We start from the raw sequence: 19,938 nt of genomic DNA on the forward strand, positions 1-19,938 counted from the left end.
TTGATTATCTTTCTTAGTTTTATTTTTCAACAGTGTTCTTATTGCATTGTATCTGTCAGGACAGTCTTTTGACTATGTGAAGAGATGGATGCATTAATGTTCTGTTTGGGTAATTGTATGGAGCATCTACAAGAAGTGGAATGACACACATACAGTAACAATAAATTAACTTAAGCATTTAAGTGTCCATACATGTGCAAGGTTAAATATCAAGAAAACGAGGTCGCATTTTACCTAAAAAGGAAAGAAAAACTGATTTTAAATTTAGCATTACTAAAATACCATTCAGATTTATTTATTTTTTGTATTGTCACAATATTTTCAGAACATTATCAAAAAATATTTACACATTCAGTGGTTTCATTTTATTTAATTGAAGCAAAATATATAAATTAAAATAATATCAATTTTATATAAATATAAAATAATTTAGAAATATATCAATTATTCTGTCATTTATAACTTACAAAGAGACGCAATAAAACTACCATATATAAATACTTTCCCATTTATATATTATATAATGCAAATATATTATACACATTATTATTAACTAAAACAAAAACAAAAAAAAATGTAAATGTTACTAGTTTAAAGTAAAAGAATTAAAACAAAATAAAATAAAACTAATAAATACAAATGTATAAATACTATGTAAACATATATATATATATTTTAAACTAAGAACTATGAGTTTGGGGGGAATGTTTTTAATTGTTATGAAAACAATGTGACATTGGAAAAATCAACAGCAATGAGCTTTATTTTCTTAAAAAAAAAAAATACTGTTTTAATATTTTGTTGAAATATGACCTATGTTTTGTGAGATTTGTCTGCAAAGCACCTTAGCAGAGTCCCCTAATAAGCACACTTCAGAAAACTTCAAAGGAACGCCGTACCGCCTTGGATCACCGTACTGTGCCTGCTGGGGTAAAATTAGCTTAGTACTTGTGTTGGGAGTCAAATAATTGTGGCGTGCGTGTGGAAAGGATCTTTTTATTCATGCCATTTTTTTCATGGAATAGCTCTGAGAGATGGGCGACAGTGACTGGAACCGCGACCTCCAGCTGTTTCAATTTACTCTCTTTTTTACAGTCTTAATTATTTGCTCTTTTCTTCTTGAACGTAAACATGCAGAACTAATAGAACTTATTGGTGCATATAGTTGTCATGATATTCATAATGACAGTTTTGTCAAGGGAGCAAACACAACAAGTGGCACAACGTCTCGGCTGTTGAATATACCAGAGGTTTGTCTCAAAAGCACACAAACAAGGAATATCAAAGCACTGAGTACAAAAAATGTCAAAACATATACTGAAGTTACATTTGAGGAAAAGAATTTCTGAACACACAATACATCGAAGCTTGAAGCAGCAGCAGAAGACACACCTGTGCCACTCCTGTCAGATAACAACAGGAAACAGAGACTACAATTCACACAGGCTCACCAAAATCCTCAAAAGCATGGATAAAGTCTGCCTTGTATCAACAATTCAGACAGCTGGTGGTGTAATGGTGTGTGGGATATTTTCTCGGCACACTTTTGGTCCTTTAGCACCAACTGAGCATCGTTTAAACGCCACAGTCTACCCGAGTATTGTTGTTGACCATTTCCATCCCTTTATGACCGCAGTGAACCATCTTCTGATGACTACTTCCAGCAGGATAATGCGCTATGTCACAAAGCTCAAATCATCTCAAACTGGTTTCTTGAATTTCTTGATAACGAGCTCACTAAACTCAAACGGCCTCCACAGTCACCAGATCTCAATCTGATAGAGCACCTCTGGGATGTGGAGGAATGGAAGATTTGCATCATGAATGTGCAGCTGATAAATCTGCAGACTCTGGGATGCTATCATGTCAATATGAACCAAAATACAGGACCTTGTTGAATCTATTCCACGAATAATTAATATACAGTATATAAGTTTCAACTCGTATAAAACAAAGAGCGACCACAGCTACGATGCTAGTGCAATAGAACAAATAGCATTCATTGCAGTAAACTTTGTTACATATGACAGCGATTTTGTGTCGTGTTTCAGTCCTGGTCACGAATTCGTTAAACTTCCATGATGGCGCCGGTGCGTCAATCGCATTGAGTGTAGATCAGCGTATGCTGTGTTTGCAGAGGGCTAAGTAGACGTTCCAAGTTAGCTGTGACATACATGTAAACAAAAAAGGTCAAATGTGAGACTACAGACATTTTTCTATTTGTACAGTAATAATTTGATTGGAATACAATGTAATACATACATTTATTCCACTCCACTCAGGAAGTTTTCTCTCAGGACAGAACACAAAATGACCGTTGACAAAGGTACAGTTTTAACTGGACTGGCACAGACTACCCAACATTGGGTTACATTGACCCAGCGCTGAGGGGTTTGAAAGTAAAATTGACCAGCAGCTGAGTTACAGAAAAACTGCAAATGCAAAAAATATTAAAATAACCCCAAAAATGACCAGGCTGTACCCAGCATTTGCATTATATTTCAATGCATTTGCATTTGCTCACAAACCTTTTGAGTTCTTTGCGAGCGAACACAGTTTCTCGAGGGAACGCAAAGATTTTGCAAGTGACTGCAAAGTTTCGCGGGGGAACTCATACCTTTTGCGAGAGAACACGAAAGCATTGAAATATTTTTTTTCCTGCCATCTCATCTCAAGTTTTTCCATACTGTACATCTTCCTAATATTAAATTAAAACATTAAAAAATAATAAAACTATGATAAATGACTTCACTGCAAACACCCACAAATTATTTACCAATAAATTAGGAGTCGTAAAAACATTGAATATTGTTTTACATGAAAATCACATTCGAATAGAAAATTGTGAATGTTTCTTAAGTAAAGCATTCTCTCAGGCAACATCATTTGCATGGTTTATAACCCAAAGAACTACCACCTGGTCTGCAAAGTTAACATTCCAGCTGTGATCTCCAAGGTGCCTTATCGTTCCAGGTTTTTAAGATGTGCAGGTCCTCCAGTGCCTTTGACAGACAGCAGGGGACAATATGCCAGTCACGTACGGGATCGAGACCAGCCCAAGCATGCATTAATTCTTACATTAAACACAGGCCCAGTCACACAGCTCTCATGCTGTTTGAAGCTCCCTCTTTGCTAGACCAGATCTTGCATGTCCTTCTCTCCCATGATTCCCTGCTGCAGTGGTTCAGCCTGGCCTGCCATCATCTGTCACTCAAACAGAGTCCAATGTGAAACAGCCTCGTAACTCTCTGGGGACAAGAGCAAATGGTAAGACAGAACTTAAATAATGCACAATAAGAACTATAGTCGGAGCCAAAAATCTCCAGTGACACGAGGAAGCAGGCGTTTGTATCTGAGTGGCCATAAATGTACATAAAAATACAAACAAAATATTATAATGCTTCACATTGTCACAATCATGTTCTCTCTTGTCTGCACCTGTTGTTGTTAATCCCTGATTGGTTAATCTTCCTCCACCTGTGTCTAGTTAGTTTGCTGATTTCACTCTGTGTATTTATACTCCCTGTTCTGTTCTATCCCTTGTCGGTTATTGTTTGTGTGAACGTGTATGTTACTCCCGAGTTTACTATTAAATACCTTGTTTTTCTGCATATCCTTTGTCGTGCGCTTTCTACAGCCCAGAAACGTTACACATATAAAGGGCAGAAACCCTCAGGAAACATCACTGGAAAGAGAACATAATGATTTGTTTGGCAGGCCATTTGATATCATAGTAATATAAATGTAATATAAATATATAAATCAAATTTTTGTTTTTGAAAAAAAAAAAAAAACTTTTATTTAGCAAGAATGCACTAAATTGATTTAAAAAAATTGCTGCTCTTTTGAACTTTCTATTTATCATAGAATTCTGAGATAATGAATCTCGGTTAGCACAAAAATATTAAGCAGCACAACTGTTTTCAACATTGATAATAATAAGAAATGTTGGTAACACTTTATTTTACGGTGCCCTTGATACAGAGTAATTACTTAATTAATTACTTAGTAATAGACTTTGTAATAACATGTAACAAAATGTACTTAACATGTAACTAAGTTATGGAACAGCCTGTACTTACAGATTGTAATTACACACATGTAATAGGCAGCTACTGTTACACATGTGTAACAAGCCGAGTTGGATAAGGTTTATAGATACACATGAAGTACACTTAAGTACATTCTTGATACACTTTATTTTACGTAGCTTATACCTGTGTAATATTATGTAATTACAATGTAATTAGGAAACTACTGCATGCATTTAAGCTGTGAACTAGTGAGTTAAATCAAACTAAGGCAGAGATGGATAAGGTATGTATACACAAAGTACACTTAAGTACATTCTTGATACACTTTATTTTACGTAGCTCATCCCTGTGTAATATTATGTAATTACAATGTAATTAAGAAGCTACTGCATGCATTTAAGCTGTGAACTAGTGAGTTAAATCAAACTAAGGCAGAGATGGATAAGGTATGTATACACAAAGTACACTTAAGTACATTCTTGATACAATCAGCCACATTTCCACGTGCATCTTAAAAAGCATCTTGAAAAGCGGATGTTTTGGAAAGTGCTGCGACAAGTTTGTGTGCCATCTAGAGGTTTAGAGGAAAATAAAATTAAAGGCGCCTTTTACCCTGATGTGCACCTTTAGCCCCGTTGTACCCTACTTGATTTGTGTAGCCTACTTCATCCACAACTGCTAGTTTGTGACTTTTTCCCCTGTGAGGCACTTCAACTTCCCGACTCGGCATAAGTGGCATTTCTGCAGCCAAATCGTCCTTTCACAGTGCGAAGTCAGTGCAGTGTATAATTTAACCATCACGACCAACCCCGTCTCTCTTTTGTCCCCTGGGGAGGTGCTGGGGTGATAACCATCTCTGCCTCTGAGCAATTTACAGCCATCAGTTCCAGGAAGCACAACATTAGCCAGAAAATGATATCCAATGGCTAGCCAATTCACAGGAACTAAATTGAAGATGCACCTCGCCGCCACCCTGACTATGAATCACCGATAACCCTCCGCTGGGCTTAAATAAAAAACACTGTTTTTAGGGATTACTTAAGAATTACATCAGCTGTTTATTTTGAAGCGAAAGAGAAAACGCAATTGAAACATCAAACTCTCTATCAGTCTGAGGTCTGTTCGGGATCAGAGGTCAAATGAAAATATCAAATTACATCCTCAAATCCACATGTTTTCATAGTGCATAAATAAGTTTCCAAGAGCACTGCGAAGACTTTTCTGTCGGGATGGTTGTTCTTATGAGATAGAATTAACTTTTTTTTTTTAAATGGCTTTTTGCCATGGGATTTGATCCTCTTTAAAAAGATGAACGAAGAGAGATGGAGGATGAGCACTTGGACAGAACATTTTCTAAGTCTAGAAGATGAAAACTAAATTATTTTTGAGCTTTCTGTTTGCCAATATAACTTAATTACACTCTGTGTCAGCTCTTTTATGCCATTGCAAAGGCTGATTTTCAAATGCTTTCACCATATCTGTCTTTTGAAATACTGATATTCTCCAAAGCATTAGCTTTCAAATCACCACTGCATCTTTCATTCGTCCACATGTCAGAACTGACGGCATTTGCTGTCAACAACATCAAATCTTCCGCAATGGATCTAAAGTTGAAACAAGTGCAAATGAGATTTGAGGGGGAATGTACAGATTATCAGTGAATAATGTATTTTTCATCACACAAAGCTATTGCATATACTGTCTGTAGCTTTTAAAGACTTGGAATATAGCAAGAGTCATACTCACTACTTTTATGGTCCTTTTTTATTTTTTGTGGAGCTTATAATTCATCATCCACTTTTAGACATTGTCTAAAATAAAAAAGAAAAAAGAAAAAATGTTTAACAAAAGACTATAGTATTGGTTCAGAACAACATAAGGATGATTTTTTTTTTTTTTTTTGATTATGTGTAAGAAACAATTTAATGATATTAAATGATGCTACCTATTTTATTATCAATTAATAGTTTCAGTCTGTTCCTTGCATGAAGCTGTCATATGACAAAGCTTGTGTGTCCTATAGATATATTAAATAAAAATACACACACACACATATATATATATATATATATATTTATGTATATATATATGTGTGTGTGTGTGTGTGTGTGTGTGTGTGTGTGTGTGTGTGTGTGTGTGTGTGTGTGTGTGTGTGTGTGTGTGTGTGTGTGTGTGTGTGTATTTATATATATATATTTTTTTTTTTTTTTTTTTTTTAAGAGATCTTTTCTATGATTAAAAGGGTTTTTTGAAACACAAAGTACAGCTGTTTTTGTTATTCAACAGTAAAAGTGATACAAAAGAAAAAAATTAAGAAAGTTGTATTTCTCATTTTTTTACGCTCTTTTTCTTGCTCTATGTTATTCATTTTCATGCTTTGGACAATATCATCTGCTAAATCAATAGTGTAATGTTTTTTGTTTTTTTACAGCAACAATACTAATATATAATCAGATTGTGCTGGTTGGGGTGCAAAAGTTGTTCAAGTGTCATAAAGTTTTACAAATTCATAAGTTTCAAAGAACAGTGTGACAAAAAAAAAACATGGTTCCTCCTTTTATACTCTCTCATTCTCCTGTTCTTTCTCTTTCCAAAATCTTGCTATGGAATAATAACCACAACACAGAAAATGGTGAAGAGAATCAATCAGAATAACTTTCAAATGCAGGAGGACTTTTGGGAATATCAGTGTGCGCCGGGATAGAGTCAGAAGTCGATATGGTGACCTCAGCTGTCATTACTGGTGGATCTGGTCAATCAGACATGGGGAAGCATCTTAAAGACAAGCCATATATAATTAATGACACAGACAGAATACACAATGCATACAGTCACTCTCTCATGGCATTCATTCCACTAGTTAGGCACTATTGTTTCATATATAAAACAATAACACATTTGTGGTGGTTGAGGAGATTCCCCCTTCCATGTAAAGCGCTTTGAGTACCTAGAAAAGCGCTATATAAATGTAATGAATTATTATTATTATTATTATTTGTGAATTATCAATTTATTAGAGAGGGTAAAAGTTGATATTTAAACTTCTAACCCTATAAGTATTACATTTGTTTGCACCATTATATAACATTTCCATTATCATTATGCAGGTTGTTTTTACAATTTAAAATGTTTGCCTGACAGATTATAAAATGCATCGAAAAAATCTCTCTGATTGTCTTGAGCCAAATCTAGAGATCATAATATCCAACATCAGAGAGAATGATGAATAAAATGTAGTGTATTTCAAATCTAAAAAGTATATCTGCTTGAATATGATATTATTAATAATGCAACTTAAGTGTATAGAGAGTAAACTCAGTACACATTTAAAAAGTGCATTAATGTCAAATTAAAAGTTTACACTTTAAAGTACATTTTGTCATGCTTTAAAGTATACTTATTTTGATCTGCTGACTAACACTAAAGCACAAGTACTTCATTTTAACTTTAACTGTTTTGTGTTATTCAGTACTACATCTACAGTCAATATATTTTAAATATACTAAATTGCAACTTCATCATTAGAAATCTGTCATATTTATGTACAAATATATTTAAATGCATAATATACAAGTTTCAATTGAAATTAGATTAAATTTTAGTTTATCATAAATGCTTGTCAGTATAATAGACAGTGCACTTTAACCATATTTATAAAATTAAACTAATTTCAATGAAATAAAAAAAATGTAATTTAAAAAAATGAATACTGTATAAATATATTTTATTTTGTACAGCAACAGTACTACTGTATATAATCAGATTGTGCTGGTTGGGATGCAAAAGTTGTTCAAGTTTTCAAGTCAATTTTAGTTCATCATAAATGGTTGTCAGTGTATTAGACAATACACTGAGTTAAACTCATTTAATTTAATTTAAACTATAATACATTTTCATTTAATCGCAAACAACAAAGTGTCCGAAAACATTATATTCTGCGCTTAAGTATATTCGTCGAAATTATATTATTTCAGAAATACTCTTTTTAAATGCTAAAGATTCATTTTGTCACAAGGGAGCCACTGTGAAATACCACGCACATGTTCTACGGGAAATGTAACCATTTGTTGCTTTTGTGCTTAACAATGTTGTAACATTTTGCAAAGCACTTGTTAATTCAGCAGTGTTGGGGAAAGTTACAGTACTTTTAAAAGTAATGCTTTACAATATTGCTTTACTCCCTAAAAAAAAAAAAGTAACTAATTGCATTACTTTTTATGGAAAGTAATGCGTTAGGTTACTTTTGAGTTTCTTTTTCTCACCTGGGCTGGACTTGGCTGTTTGTTTTTTACTTATATTTTCTCTCCACATGGGAGATGTGTCAGTCAATAAATAGGAAAACAATGTAATGAATCTATATTTTCTTGTATATGCATTATTTTACTCTTTAAATACTAATTACTCATAAAATAGTTACTCGCATTACTTGTAATTATTAGTAAGACTGTAAATAAAAATAAAAAAATAAAAAAAAGTTACAAATCGTCCAAGTCAGTGTGACTGTGAATACAGTGTAATTGGACAGTTTGATGAGTACTGTAACCTCCACAAACAGTTTTCTGTCCAACTAGAAACTTTCATTTTGTCCTTTTGCTCTTACTGAACACATAGGAGGGCATCTAACTCGGGAAAGAGATCATTCGTCTTTCCCAGTGCACTACAATTTCTCTTTGACCATCAGCCTTCAAAGCAAATGAACACATCCACACATTACTCCTCTCTATGGCCAGAGAGGGGCCTGTTGTGAGTGTGAGTCGGCCATGACTGAAGAGCTCCCCACAGCACAGGCAATTTCACAATGCTGCCTCACAAGCTTATGAAAAATAATAATTCAGCTTTTCTTTTAGTCGTATGAAAGTCTTAACTCTAAAAATATTATTTAATTTCTTTGTGTGAGTCTTGAAGATAAAGTTTTTTTTTTTTTTAATCCTTTTTTAAGGACGTATTTTTAAGAAGGTTGATGTATTAATTGCTTTTTATTGCATCTGAGACATGAGCTTCTCTTCCGTTCAATGACACATGAAACAATAATGTTCAGGATAACCCCGAAAGAGCCATTCGGATTAATTCAAACTATAGTGTAACAAAATCAGATCTATATAGTTACTAGTCTCAAATATACTTCACAATCAAACTATCCTAACAGTGTATATATAACGGTGAATTGCAGAGCTGGTTCAAACATATCCACATTGTTATGATCAGATGCTTTCTTAACTGCTGTTCCCTTTCGAGGGAACTCGAACTTCGTCGACTACTACGCTTTGGAGAATGCCCTTAGCATAACGCATCTGAAGAGTGAATGAAACTAATCCAATCCTGATTGGTGCTGCGTCATGACCTAACATACACTGAAGCTACAAAGGGACGCCGGCACACAACAGAGTTAGCTTTTTGCTCTTCAGCAAGCGCTCTGTGTCAAACTGTCTGTCCTATTTGGTGTTGTTTGTCCCATAAGAATTGTCCCAAATAAAGGTCTGCATTGCAATAGAATCTAGGGGCTCAGATCTCACGTTTGCCGAGGCAGCGCGTAGATTAAAGGTCTGCAGTACAATACAGAATCTATAGATTATGAGACCATATAAATCAATATTAAAACAGTATTGTCTGGTGATTATGGCTGCATTTAATTCTAAGAAATTAAAATGATGGAATATTATCTGACTTTAAGAAGTTAGATATTTTAATTCAGCCTACCATTCAGACCGTGTTTCAACATAGGATTCATTTTCTTTGCATGCAATAGAATTTCCTTTTCATTATTATTATTTTAGTGGTGACCCAGACGTTTATTTGTGAGAATCAGATATTTGTTGTTTCATACAAATCAATATATACCTCTTTTACATATTGATTTGTCCTGGAATTTACATTACATTTACATTTATTCATTTAGCAGACGCTTTTATCCAAAGCGACTTACAAATGAGAACAATAGAAGCAGTGAAACTAACAGTAGGACAACAATATGGAAGTGCTATGACCCTTCTCAGTTAAATCTAATGCAGTAAATGTAAAAAAAAAAAAGAAAGAAAGAGATTTTGTGCCTCTTTGAGATGACACCACAAGACGTCGTTCGCTTGCAGAGCGCAAGTTTCTGGATGGCACATGAGTCTGAAGTAATGAGTTTAAGTAAAAGGGAGCAGAGCCAGTGGTTGTTCTGTAGGCAAACGTCAGTGACTTGAATTTGATGCGAGCGGCAACTGGCAACCAGTGCAGTTTTGTGAGGAGAGTTGGAATTGGACAAACACCTATCAATAAATACATACAAGAAGTAGGATACATTTCTAAATGCTGAAAGTCACCGGACCATCGTTATGTTTGGTGCAGTGGTGGAGGTCAAAGAGAAACATGCAAGTGTGTAAAAAAAACACAATTAATGTGAAGGACAAACAATGTGGCCATAATTGATTGTTTTGTCTCCGATTCATACAATACGAAAGATTTTTGTAATAAAATATCCAAAAATCACTTGCACAATGTTATATATTTCCTGCAGTTGTGTACTTACAATATCCTAAAAGTTCCCAAAGATTTTTAATTTCAGAGAAATTCCAATTTTAAATAATGGCTCATCCCTGTTGCCCTGTCCCACTTGTCGCCTGTCAATGACGTAATATCCACGTTATCCCTGGTTTCTGCTCGTACTCCCATAGTAACCATGGCGACAGACATGGACAACTGCGTTACGTCTAGTGGCACGCTCACGCTGTTGTTGTTTCGTTCAAACATTATGGACCATGGCAAGCAGACTTTGGGACAAAAGGACAACTAAAACAAGGATCAATATCAGCGTGGCGTTTTCGAGATGCCGAGAGCTCCACGTCCGTGACTAACTTCGACTTGACAGAGATGCGCAAATGTAGAGGTGAGCAAATGTACATAAAACTAATCAATGTTATATAGCTCAACATGATGAAATGTTAGAATATGATCAGTATGTTATTCTAATGTTGATCTAGCTTACTGCTAGTCTCATGCAGATAACCTAACTAACTCATAGAATAACATATAACATATAACTTTCAACACACTCAAATGCAGTTTAGTGTGATAGTGTAGACCAAGTGAAACAGCGCTCCGTTACCTCACAAGTTTCATTCGTCGAATAAACTGACCTGTGTGAGTATTATTCAGCACTTGCGGATAAATTAGTTCAGTAGAATGAAATGTCCTTATTCCTTTATATCCGCAGGACTCGTGTGTGGCGCTGATATCTGTCTCTCATTAGCAATCGTGACCTGCTTCATACCACAGTCATGTTAAAAACATCAATGTATTCACTCATCCATAAACATTATTAGATCCTTCGGCATGACGGCAAGTCCCATAATTCCGCTTATGCGTCATCAACATACGCCTTTGTTATTGTAAGAGGTTAGTGACCCATAGTGCCGAAAAAAATTACATATTGTAGCTTTAACTTAGCCAGGCAAAATAAAAAAAAGAGATTACATGATCTAAAGTGTATAAATCTTCCGGTTTTTAATCTACATGGAGGTGTGACACATTCATAATTCATGAAAATGGACCTCAGAATTATTGATCATACATGTCTGAGAGAGCTGGGTGACTCGCACTATTACACCATCTTAAGTCTCAATTGAGTGTCTTTGAACATGGTTTGTCAAAAAAGTAGGTTTTTGTCTTGCACAGCTCTTAAAAGAATACACTGTTCAAAATTAGTATGTTTTACAAATGAGAAAAGCTCAGGGGCCGTATTCACAAATTTTAAGGCTAAAAGTAGCTCCTAACTGGCGAATTTAGGAGCAACTTCTAAAAATAATGGGCGTGTCACTCGTAACTTTAGGACTCCTAATTTTTTTGACTAAGAGTAATTCACGAAGCATTTTAGCCCTAAAAGTAGCACCTAAGTCTGGGACAGCTTAAAAGAAGTCGAGAGGACTCCTAACTCACTAAGACCTTCACAAACCGCTTTTTGTGGCATTTCACGTTGCGATGTTTTGAAATGCGTATGCGGCGCTACAGGAGCTTCCAATCACGAGGGAACAATTTGGCATTGTAGGCATAACTAGGGATGCAATAACGCCACCAACAACAACCAAAACTAGGCTACTCATTGCATGTAAACTAATTGTAACGTTTCATTGTGAATCAAATTAAAATGTTCTTCTCTTTGCAAATGTAGGCAGAGGCATATAGAGACAGATTAATTCAATAATGTTGCAAAGATATTGCATCAATCCATATGTTTCATTAGGCTATAGGCTATTTGTTTTGCCTTACTCTTTATTCATTTAGGCTATTTATTCAGTTATTCATCATCTTCCGTCCTTCGCACTACTTGTGTAGCGCACGCATTCTCAGACCTGTCACTCATCATCGTAGGGGAGGTGTTAGGAATCATTCCCGTGATACAATCATCAGCCAATCAAGGTGGTCACTTCAGTCAAGCTCGTGCATGAGTAACGACGTCATTCATAGCAACGAAGACTCACTCTTAGTTTAGGAGTTGTCATTTTTCTTTACTAAGAGTAGGTCTGAAAGGCGTTGTGAATAACTTTTAAGAGAAAACTCCTAGCTAAAATCTTTTAGTGCGATTTAGGAGTACTCCTAGTGGTAAAATAAAATGCTTTGTGAATACGGCCCCTGAGGAATATCACTGGGAAAAAAAGGGTTTTGATCAGGCAAGAGCTTTAGGACCCGCGTTAATATTAGAAAAGCTTTCCAGCACTGGAGAGACCGAAGCGGGAAGAAACGGATGCCGAGGTTGCATTGTTTCTGCTCCATACATGAGTAACATTGGTTTTGCTGTTTCATAGAATCAAGATATGCTGTTGTTGTAATGTTAGCTGTAGTAACAGTACAGTTTTAAGTATCATTGTTTGTCTGGAGCTGCTGGCGACTAGAACCAACTCGTACTTGTATACTCTTGTGTACTGGATGATTATTTTTTGTTCTTCCTTGTCTTTCGTTTGCCATCTTCACTTTAATTTTCACGAAGCATTATTTTGCTTTGCTTCAGCAATGATCAAAAGACAGCCACTCTTCCATTGCATGTTTGTGCATTTTGTGGGCGGAGCAATGAATGGAGGGGTGTAATTGTTTGGGTTGATTTAGAATATCATCAATGTTTCTCAGAAATTCCTTACTGCACCTTTAATCCTTAAGATACCATTTTTGGATGTTGAAATATTTGCTTCAATCCCAGTTTAATATACAAGAGACAACTGCAGAGAACAAACCCTTCAAATCCCTAAAGAATGGGCCCATCGTCTGCTTGGGCCCCATGGACCCCACATGGGAGGAACAAGTACTGGAAGTGGCCAAAGGCAGTCATGGCTTTGCTCTGTGAGCTCCATCTGGTGCACTGGCTGGTGTTTGTGGTAAGCACTCAAGGACCTATCGCCTACTCAGAAAGATGCTCTATTCCAGCAAACATATTTTGCAGAAACTCGAATCGTATTGTTTCTCTGCCTCTTCGTCTTTCTCCACTAATTTCACAAGTGCTCTCAGGGAGGTTTTCGTGCCATTGTTGCATTTGGCTGCTCACTGGGGTCCTGAAGGGATGATTCTTTGTAAAGCTGCAGAACATTATGTACTGTGAAAAGTGCTGTAGACATAAACTGAAATGAAATAAACTTAAGGTCTGCAGAGGCTATAGCATCAAGATTTTCACCCAAATAGATGATCTGCTCTGAAAGGGTCGTGGACCGCAGGGAAAAATACTGCTAAATGTGAATAATAAAATGCAACTGGTCATTTACTGTAACAGTGCATAGCTAGAAATGCCAAAAGGTCTTTAAGGCATAGTTCACCTACTGTAAAAATGAAAATTCTAAAAGTAGATATTTTGAAGAATATTGGGTAACCAAACAGGTTACCATACTATGTTTTTCCATAGTATGGAAAAAAATACTTTGAAGTCAATGGAGTCCATCAACTGTTTGGTTTCCAACATTCTTCAAAATATCTTCTTTTGTGTTTTCAGCAGAAGAAAGAACAACTTGAGAGTGAATTAATTAAACATTTTTGGAGAACTATGCCTTTAAGGCTCGTTCACACTGAGGATAACTATAACTATAACTGCACAGAGAAACAATATTGTTGAAAATCATTCTCATAATTTTTTTTACAGCTGATGAATGATAAAAACAATGAGAGCCAATCAGAATCCATCCTTCTTTAAATAGCTCAAGCATTTATTAAAATTACTTATTTCTGTATGAAATATATCCACATTAAAAAAATATTTTATATAATAAATGCTTCGGTGTTTATCATAATTTGCTTTAGTTTGTGACAAAGCCAAGAACAAACTACCGAAGACCGAAGCCTGATTTTTTCCACTTATTTCCCTTGTCTCGCTCTATTTTCTATTGCTATAGAATACAATACAATCACAATGGCTGTTGCTCAATGCGATTGTGCCTCTTTCAATACCTGGCAATGAATCAACTACTATGATTTACACAAGCGTGCAAAAGCGAGAAGAGCTTCAGAGACATGCCAATGCACCTGGTTTTTGTTGCAAACATCAAAAGGTGATATTCTTGCAGTGTGTGATTTGCTTAAAAGAATTAGTTTACCCAAAAATAAAAATTTGGTGAAATGGCAATGAAAACAGTTTACTCACCATCCAAACCCATATGAAAGAAGAGATATTCAATGGTAGGCTACTGGTTGCTCATTTCCATGCAGTCCTGAGGACCAAAAGTTTTAACAAAGTTTTTGTGCATTAAAAACACATTTAGTTTGTGCGCAATATTCCAAGTTTTCAAATGACAGCTTTGTGTGACAAACAGACCAATATATTATGTTGTTCTACACTGAAAGTCTTGACACCCCCTTTAGCAAATGTCAAAATCTCTCCTTCAGTGTTGCACGGAAGAAGAAAAAAAAAGTCATGGCGTTTGGGAATGACATGAGGGTGATGAGATGGCAGAATTTTCATTTTTGAGTGAACTATTACTTTAAGGATGGAGTTATGAGCATCTACCTCAATAGAAGTATTTAGCTATATGCCTCAGGCTTGACGCCATTTCAGACTGACTCAAATGCCTCTTTGCTGCTTGAATAAACTTCATATGCAACAGCCTGAGAAGAATGACAAAACACCTGATAAGGAGGTCAATAACTCTAATGTCACTGATATTGGAAAATTGATCTTTTGCAATACAATTCTGAAATGCCTTAACTCACTTTCCAGGTGTTTGCTGATATCAGGAGACAACACATGATCCAAATAGAGAGCTCAGACAGTCTTTGTTGTCACAGGTTTAGCTTAAAGAAAAGCTTTCAACACAAAAGCAGACACAACATTTGTGACCTCTCAGGAGAAATGAGCACAAAGGAATTTATTCATGTTAATGAACGCTCTCAGTCTGACGTAGGGTTGCCAACTTCTGGAAAGGAAAATACGGGACAACCGTGGTTCTTTATAGGAAAATAAGGGACAGAATAAGGGACAAATGTGCCACACAGTGCATGTCATTTCAGCATCTGCAGTTAAATATGTGTACAAAAGATGTATAAAAGGTTCTCAGACAACCACATTTGGGTCCTTTCGTGTTAAAATCAACTACATTTAAGAAACTTTCCCGGCTCAAATTTTTGATTTTGAAAGAATCCTGAAGAAAGACAAACATAAATGAAGAAGAAAGCTCAAATATTACATGTGATGGATGTAGGCCTATATTTACAGAGAAATTTACTGTTTTGTAAAATGGGTCAAAATGACAATTTCCACTTGAGATTTGGAGTCAGATTACACAGGGGTTAAAATGACTTTAGAACAGCATCATTATTTTACTTTTACACAGAGATTGTTAGGTCTATTAGAGCCATTCCACTGAATGGGTCACATTTGCTTGTTGTAACTCTTCAAACTTAAACTTTTTTTTTTATATTTTTTCGACACTGAATCTAATATTACACACATTGAACTATTCAAAATGTGTATTGGTGAATCTCAGGGAACTTTATTTAATTTTTTACAAGGTTTATAAGCAGAAGATGGACATGTTTTCTCAGTCCTATTACAGAAACTCATGTGCATTTAAAAAGCATGTTTAAAAGCATGTCAATTAATTTATTTGTTTCCCCCACAAGAAAGTGTTTATTTGAAAGAAATTGTTGGTTAAATGTTCAAATAATTGATATTTGTGACAAAAAAAAACAAAAAAACAACAAAAAAATCACTATATATTAAGTCAAGGTGTCTTTTAATAAAAAACACAAAGCCATTTTTTCATTTTAAAGAAGACTGAAGCCTCAAGTTTATATATTTTTTACATTTTTTTATATAATTTAATTTATTAAACAATTGTATAAATGATGGACCAAGCAAAACTGATAAAAACAGTGGTTTACCTTTATTGTATTTGTAACAGGAATGAACACTTGGTAACAGGAATGAACATTGGGTAACAGGATACTTTTAAATACTTTTTAAAATATTTTTTTTTCATTTGAGTAACAGGACTGAAAGTAACAGGATTGAGTTTTTAAGCAAAAAGTTATCAAATACATGACATATGAGGACACTGAGCAAATTCTAGTGACTTACCAAAAGTTAATATTTTTAAAATAAACAAATAGCATCTAAGAAATAATTTGGGTAACAGGACAGTATTTTGAGATTGACCTTCTCAGTCATAGTTACAATTTCATCAAATATTCGGAAATTCAAATGAGAGGACTTACTTATGGTCTTCCCATTGCCTTCAAAAGATCCAGATGATGCAACTTCCTGTTGAAAATGTGTCTTGTGGACTGTTCCAAGTTTTTCAGAGGGGGGAATGAGTTAGGGTAACAGGATAGAGTGAAAACCCGGGGACACGACTAAAATGTGTATTTTATCTAAAATATTAGATAAAATATTTTTTTTCTCATGAAAAAAAACAAACATTTTAAAGCATAGATTGGATATAAAGTCACAAAACAATGCAAAAAAAAAAAATTGGTGAAGGATTTTAATCATTATATTTCATGATAAAGTTTAGAGATAGAGAGTGGGGACATGCAACAATTTTTTTTAGTGTTCTATGTAGTTTTTATGAATTTTTTTAATTATACATTTTAAATTTGCAGTTAGCTTAATGTGCGGGGCACTTTGCTTAATAATAAAATGTATTTCAGAGTTAATTTTCATGCATTTTTATACAGCCGGTAGACGATTCTGCTGGATCTTAAAGCCTTCCGCGAATGGCTATGTTTGCAAATCAAACAAAGATTTGTCTCAAAGAAATGGTTAATTCTCAATTTAGAGCATATGCCTGAAAATACGGGGCTTTCATACGGGAAGCTTCACTGATGCCTTAAATACGGGACGGTTCCGTATTATGCGGAACAGTTGGCAACCCTACACGTGTGATGGCTCCGGATGACTCATCCGCTTTAGTTCTCTCACCTGACAGCCATTTTAAAGCACTCAGCCTGGGTTTAGACAGGAGCTGATGTAGTTGTCTGCCTTCTTCCTGACAGTATGCAAATTTTGAAACACAAGTGCTGATGCTGGTGATGCCGTTTCTCTTACTAGGGAATTGAACTTTATCACGTTTATTTTCATTTGCATTTCTTAGCATGTGTGTAAAAAGGAAGAGTGGAATATTTGGATTTACAGAATTTCATGCCACGGACCTTTAAACTCTTGGGAAAATCCAGTAACTAGTTTATCGCTGCTCACTGTGGTAGCCTGAAAGCATGTAAACATGAATTTAGTTTCCAGTGAACTGACTAAACCTTTGAACTCTTGACTCCTGAGAGTTGTGTAAAGTGAAACCAATGACACGTCAACTTATGAAAGCTCTTGCCATTTTAGTATGCCATGCTATATAGTAGGGTTATGCATAAATAAATGATTAGTTTTACTTAGCATGGACACATTCAATTGATCAAAAGTGACAGACAATAATGTTACAAAAGATTTTTTTATTGCAAATAAATGCTATTATATTGAACTTTCTATTCTTAAAATAAAAGGATTCTGAAGAAAAAAATAATAAATTATCACTGTTCTGAAAAAATATTAAGATGCACAATCATTTTCAACATTTGAAAATTCATCTTTTCCCAAATTACAATATAAATTTAATAAACAGTTATTGTGAAATATTATAATATTTATAAAATAATATAAAATAAGCTTTTTTTTTTCTGATTTTTGATCATATAACAGTAACACTTAACATCAGTTAACTACATAACATGAACTAACAATGAACAGTTGTACTATTTTTATGAGCTAACTTTAACAGAGATTAATAAATACTGGAACAAAAGTATTGCTCTTTTTTTAGTTAATGTTAGCTAATATTAACTAATGTATGGAATTAATTTTGTTCCAATAATAATGAACGTAACTTTTCAAGAAACTAATTAAAATATAAATTGAAACTGAATAAAATATCTTTGAAACTGAAAAAGAATAAATCGCAGGCAAATTTTTTGACTTCGTTTTTAATACACTGCATGTTTTGCTAACTATTTATCATATTGCGTTCGCTGATCTGAACTTACAAATGCGCTTCCAGAGTTTTCATTTACGCTTCTGAAGTTTTCGTTTACGCTCCCAGAGTTTTCGTTTGCTGTTCTGACACATTTCTCTCGTGGGGGCGGGGCTAGTAGCAGTGTGTTCTCATTGGCTACTGAGTTTTTATTGACAGCTTCTTGACCAGGAAGTGAAGACGTCAGTGCTGTGTTTATGTGTGGATTTGAGCGTCTGTAAGCGCAGCTTTCTATTTAATTTAATGATATTAAGTTAGGTTTGTTTTTTAATTTTATCTGTATTTAGGCTACCTGCTGCTACTACTTTGTCGACAGAAGCTTTTAGGAGCATAAGAGATCTATTCAGTCTATTCAGGTGTAATTGTACATTAAAGTACTGTATAATACTTAAAATATTGTATAGTGTCCAATGTTTTCGGAGAATATTTGTTTATTCCTGATGATTCTTTTGCATGTTAGGCTCTGATTAGGTTGAGCTGTTACAATTTAAAGAGAATACTAGCAAATGTGTGTGATATATTCAGCCGTCAAGAAAGTCAAACCTCAACCAGGTAATCAAGGTTGGCAACCATGGCCATCACACTACTCATTGTTAGCATGATATACATTTACACCATCAAAATGAATTATCACTTAAATAAGAGGAATTTAAACAATATGAAAATTACAATCGTGGCCTGCTGTCAGATGATACAAACCTCAAAGGGCATTTCATTACATATGTCACACAAAGAATGTTCTTGTTGCCATTTTTTTTAACTGATAATTGTATTTAGTTATTTCATTTAATTAATACTACCTTCTAAGATTTAAAATTGTAAATATATTTTAACAATCATCAACCATTTCAATTGTGACTTATACAACCAGTTATATTAATGTAATTGAAAATATGAATTAAATTAAATTTACATTCTTTATTGTCACTAAAGCATATACACAAGTATCGAAGTGAAGGTCTTGGATGCAATTATGTTGTGACAGGAAAGACCAGAATTCACAAAACATTAACTGCATAATATACATACAGTATTATCATATACATTACTATACAAAATGAAAAATGACAAATACAGAATACATTTTAAAAATTCATATACATTTTAAATGATGCAATGATTCTTTGAGCAGTTCATGTTGCAGTACAAGTAACAAAGCAGTGACTGGACACAAGCAGTACAAGGATAGTCCACCCAAATGTATATGACTTTCTTCTTCACATAAACATAGACAAAGATTTTTAAGGAAATAATCCATCTCTGTGAGTCCAAAATACAAGTGGATTGTAACCCATGTACGTAAGACAGTTGGTCGGAAGTGATTTTTAATAGTTAAAACAGTTTACATTATTAGTATTTCTTTTATCTAGCCTATTGTTTCACTTCAGAAGGCATTGATTCATCCACTGAGGTCGCATGGATTACCTTCACGGTCA

At 34.6% G+C, this 19,938-nt stretch overlaps 1 long non-coding RNA gene across 1 annotated transcript; it reads right to left on the reverse strand.

Moving 5' to 3' along the window:
* Nucleotides 1–3,008: 3,008 nt before the first annotated feature.
* LOC307159264 lies at nt 3,009–16,730 on the reverse strand. Its single transcript, XR_013821350.1, has 3 exons — nt 16,701–16,730; nt 3,598–3,685; nt 3,009–3,248 (listed from the first exon to the last, which is right to left on the reverse strand). It is a non-coding gene; the product is annotated as an uncharacterized lncRNA (long non-coding RNA).
* Between the last annotated feature and the right edge of the window lie 3,208 nt (nt 16,731–19,938).

This window comes from Squalius cephalus (assembly GCF_949319135.1).
Source record: "Squalius cephalus genome assembly, chromosome: 5".
NCBI classification, from domain to species: Eukaryota; Metazoa; Chordata; class Actinopteri; order Cypriniformes; family Leuciscidae; genus Squalius; species Squalius cephalus.